Below are 5,373 nucleotides of genomic sequence, written 5' to 3'. Positions count from 1 at the left end.
TAGAGGTGAACTTTTTGCCCTCTACTGCTTATTTTTCTTCCTTATTTAGCTCTTGGTTGAGAACCAGGGGCAGGGAAGAGGGACGCCATGTGTCGCCCGCTCCCCCAGGATTATCCCAACACGCGCCCCTCCCTCCGGGTCTTCGAGCTTGCAGTTTCTTCTGCTTGGAAGTCTTTTCTTTCAGATCCTAACTGGACTCCTTTTCCATCAGATCTCAGGTCAAATATCATTCCTTAATCACATTACCTTCTATTTTCATCACATCTTTTTTTTTCACAGTCTGAGACAATCGTGTTTTTTTCTTAAAAACTCTTTATCGCCCCCTCTGTCTCAGGTCAAATATCATTCCTTAATCACATTACCTTCTATTTTCATCACATCTTTTTTTTTTCACAGTCTGAGACAATCGTGTTTTTTTCTTAAAAACTCTTTATCGCCCCCTCTCCATTAGGAGGAGCTGCCCGAAGGCAGAGGCCTTCTCTGACCTCTTTACCACCGACCTCAGTGGCTGGAACAGTACCTGGAATAGAGGAGGTGCTCAGTGGATTAAGGCTCTGCGGGACGGTAGGCGAGCGGCCAAGATAAATACCCCACCCAGGCAAGACATGAGAGGACTCCTTCTGGCCCCAAAGAAAAGATTAACAGACACTAACAATAGGGCGGTCCCCAAACCAAGCAACTCAGCTAGATGTCCCCTCAGTGCACGGCCCCTCCCCGTGGGCAACCCCGCCCATGCACACGGAGCTTTCAGGCAGTATTTTAGCAACAGCCTCTTCAATATGAATGGACAGCCCCGGAGCAGCAGCCATCTGAGGAAAGCCTCTAGTGCAAGACGGAGACAAAACAGACAGCAGTAGCAACTCGGAGTAGACAGATAATGCAAGGAGCAACATAAAAAACCCATTTCATTTAATATCCTCGTACAGGAAAAGAATGCTAGAGAAAAAGGAACATTCAGAGATTTTTAAAGAGCACTTGGAAATTAAAATGATAGCTGGAGAAATGTTCAATAAAAGGTTTGGAAGATAAAGTAAGGTGTGCTCTCAGAAAGATAAAAAGGACATAAAGATAAGACAATTTGAGGATTAGCCATAGCAGTTCAACACGAACTATAAGGATGTAGATAGTACAGGGGTTGGCAAACTTTTTCTGTAAATGGCCAGATAGTAAATATTTTAGGCATTGTCAGTCATATGGTCTCTGTTGCAGTTACTCAGTTCTGCCATTGTAACACAAAAGCAGCCATACAGAATATGTAAGTGATAAAGTTTTATTGGAACACAACACATAGTTATACAGATAAAGTTTGATTGGAACCCAACCATGGACCAGAATGGCATCAGACTCAACTGAAACAGTGGAGGCCAGAAAACAACAGAGAAATGCTGTGAAAATTCTGAAGGAAAATGGTTCCAGCCAGAATTCTATGTCCAGTCACACAATCAAATGTTAAAGGAAAATAAAGATATTTTCAGACATGTAGCATCTCATAAAACTTAGTCCTGATGCATATTTTCTAACGAAGTTACTGGAGGTCGTTTCCCACTAAAATGAGGGAGTACACCAAGAAGAAAATATGAGCTCCCCAGAGCAAGTGATCCAGTAAAGGAGATGAGCAAAGAAAATTACCAGCATAAGACAGAGGAAACACCAGGATGTTTTGTAGCAAGCCTGGGGAGGAAAAGTCTACATCGGATGGGGAGACAGGCCGAGAGAGGCACCAATAGATTATCAAATACGTTTGAACATATTTACACTTCTGGTGGAGAGGTTGGGGATGAATGACGGGTAATTACATAGAAAATCAAGAAAGCAAAAAAAAGGCAGGCAGTAACTCTAAAGTAAAAACCTGCACAAGAAATATGATGCTTATATATATAAAATACATGGCTCAGCTGTGAATACTATTTACATGTTTACAATGATATAAACACTGACTATTGATCTACCAAAACATTATTTGACAAGATCTGGAGGATGGGAGAAACAGGTGTGTATAAGGGGTGAGGAGGAAGAGGAGATGAGAGAGAACCAAATCCTCATTTTCCATAGAAGGAGGTTAATAAGCATAAAAACAGAAAATCACGAGCTGGCCAGCAGAGCCCTTTCTGGTTATAGAAGTGAGCCCTGGGGGGAAGGGGGCTCCTCTCAGGTGTGGGAGCCAGAGGGGACAAGGGAGGGAGAGGTGGGGATGGATGCTTCTCTTTTGAGGGCTCACTTTGAAAATGATTCACGTGTATATCTTTGAAAGAAATAAAAGTGAATTATAACAAAGAAGAAGAAATGGAAGGGCAGCTCTGGAACGATGCAAAATAACAGCAGCAAGAAAGGAGACAGTCCGTCTGCAACTGCACGTATTTTGGGACAGCTGGAGCAGTGGGCATGGTGGGAAGTGAGAGGGGAACAGTCATCTCGGTGGGTGCTGGACCCTCAAAGCTAAATCCTGGAAAGTCCTGGGCAACCTAGGACCAGTCAGATGCGCTCAGAGTGGAGGCTGCTGATGGCGGGAAGGTAGGCAGGGGTCAAATTGCTTTTATGCTGTGCTGAAGATTTGCATTTCTACCTGGAGGTGAGAAGATGCAACTCAAAGATCTTACTTGGGTAGGGGGAAAACAAGATCTGATCGGCAAGAGAGATATCTTGGGCAGTCACATGGGGGACAAGACAGAGTGAAAAGGAGTGAGGTGAAGGCAGCTACGAGCAGCACCCAAAATCTACCACGATTACAGCGGGAAGAACTGAGCATCCCAACAAACCCAGGAGCAAACAAGGATAAAGAAGGGAACTCCTGGGGGTGTTTAGGAAGTGAAGTTGACAGCAAGGTCTGGGTGATGAAGCGGGGTGGAACCCGGCCACTGGCTTGCAGGAGGTGCGGGGCTTCGGCCCTCCGAGTCGTGGGAGGGAGGTGACCAGGAGCCCGACGCAATGGTGGGCGATGAGCCTGACTGCAGCCCGGGGGTGACAGGAGATNTTTTTTCCTTTTTGTCTTTTTTCGTGACTGGTAACGGGATCGCAACCCTCAGTGTCACGCCTGTACTGCGACTGGCAACGGGATTGCAACCGGCAACGGGATTGCAACCGGCAACGGGATTGCAACCGGCAACGGGATCGCAACCCTCGGTGTCGCGCCCGCACCATGCTCAACCAGTGAGTGGAGCAGTCTCTATATGGGATCCGAACCCTCGGCGGGAGCGCCACCGCGCTCCCAAGCACCGCACTCTACCGAGTGCGCCACCGGGCCGGCCCCCCAAAACATTATTTAACAAGATCAGGAGGATGGGAGAAACAGATGTGTGTGTATAAGGGGTGAGGAGGAAGAGGAGATGAGAGAGAGTCAAATCCTCATTTTCCATAGAAGGAGGTTAATAAGCATAAAAACAGAAAATCACGAGCTGGCCAGCAGAGCCCTTTCTGGTTACAGAAGTGAGCCCTGGGGGGAAGGGGGCTCCTCTCAGGTATGGGAGCCAGAGGGGACGAGGGAGGGAGAGGTGGGGATGCATGCTTCTCTTCTGAGGGCTCACTTTGAAAATGATTCACGTGTATATCTTTGAAAGAAATAAAAGTGAATTATAACAAAGAAGAAGAAATGGAAGGGCAGCTCTGGAATGATGCAAACAAAATAACAGCAGCAAGAAAGGAGACAGTCCGAGTGCAACTGCACGTATTTTGGGACAGCTGGAGCAGGGGGCATGGTGGGAAGTGAGAGGGGAACAGTCATCTTGGTGGGTGCTGGACCCTCAAAGCTAAATCCTGGAAAGTCCTGGGCAACCTAGGATGAGTCAGATGCCCTGGGAGTGGAGGCTGCTGATGGCGGGAAGGTAGGCAGGGGTCAAATTGCTTTTATGCTGTGCTGAAGATTTGCATTTTTACCTGGAGGTGAGAAGACGCAACTCAAAGATCTTACTTGGGTGGGGGGAAAACATGATCTGATCAGCATTTTAGAGAGATTTCTTGGGCAGTCACATGGGGGACAAGACAGAGTGAAAAGGAGTGAGGTGAAGGCAGCTAAGAGCAGCACCCAAAATCTACCACGATAACCGCGGGAAGAACTGAGCATCCCAACAAACCCAGGAGCAAACAAGCGTAAAGGAGAAGGGGACTCCTGGAGGTGTTTAAGAAGTGGAGTTGACAGCGAGGTCTGGGTGATGAAGCGGGGTGCAATCCGGCCACTGGCTTGCAGGAGGTGCGGGGCTTCGGCCCTCCGAGTCGTGGGAGGGAGGTGACCAGGAGCCCGACGCAATGGTGGGCGATGAGCCTGACTGCAGGCCGGGGGTGACAGGAGATGCGAAGGAAAGGGCTTGAGGCCCACGGAGCCTTCAGGATCAGGCTGAGGAGCGCTCCTGCCAGATAGGGCGGAGAAGCAGCCGTCCAAAGCCAGCACCAAGGAGAAGCAAGAGGCTCGGCAGCCGAAAGGGAGAGTTGAGGAGATAACGGTTTTGGCCACTGCCACTGGAGGCTGCACCAGGTCCTGGATGTCAGCCCCGAGGGCAGTGGTCACTGTGGGGACCACAGCACGAACGTGGAATGGGATGGAGAGGGCGGGGGGACCACAGGCAAGGCCAGCGCCCACCCCGGAAGAGTTGGGAGGTGGAGGAGGTGGGGAAGGGAGAGACCAAGCTCAGACCCAACAGAGAGTTGTTCACTTTTGTTTTTGTAAATAAATGGGAGGGATCCTGCATGTACTTATGGGTTGCAAGAAGTGCCAGGAATGAGGCAGGGGACAGAACTGTGAGGTCCCGAGGAGCAAGGCAGAGGTAGTAGGAAGACAAGCTCCTCTTGCTGCGAGTCAGGAACGGAATGAGGGTGGTGGTGACAGCAGGGACAAAGGCCCACAAGTTCCTTGCAAAGCCAGACTGATTGCTGAGTGAGGGGCTTGAGGGCGGCAATGATGTGTACATAGTTCCTGGGAGGAAGCAGCCCGGAGACAAGTGAGAGTAAGCTCTGAGGATGCAGTGGGGGCTTGAGGCTGGAGATCTGTGGATGGCACCCCTGCATGGCCCCAGGTGCAAGCCAGGAAGGTGGAAGGCTGGGCTGATCACAAGGAAAGCACCTCGAGGTCTTGAGGATGCTTCTAGCAAAAGCACTGGTAAAGTAACAAGTCAGCGATTTTCACAGGAGGCCAACGGGTTTGCCCTGCTTGGGGCAGGCAGGTCAGACTACTCCTGGGGGCTGCTCAACCCTTTGTGTCCACCCTCCCATCCTCAGCCCAGGATGCGAGGGTATGCTGCCTGTTACTCCCGGAGTGTGGCCCATTCTCAGGGTGCTGGAGTGGGGCACCCAGGCTGAAAACAATTTTTTAAAATAAATCGAGGGTGCCTTGGATTGAATGTCCCCCCAAAACTTAATCCCCACTGTATCTATTGAAGGTGGGAA

Source organism: Galeopterus variegatus, unplaced genomic scaffold (genome assembly GCF_000696425.1).
Source record: "Galeopterus variegatus unplaced genomic scaffold, G_variegatus-3.0.2 Scaffold146, whole genome shotgun sequence".
In the NCBI taxonomy this organism is placed as follows: Eukaryota; Metazoa; Chordata; class Mammalia; order Dermoptera; family Cynocephalidae; genus Galeopterus; species Galeopterus variegatus.
The sequence above is the reverse complement of the archived record's forward strand: the minus strand, read 5'-3'. Positions refer to the sequence as shown.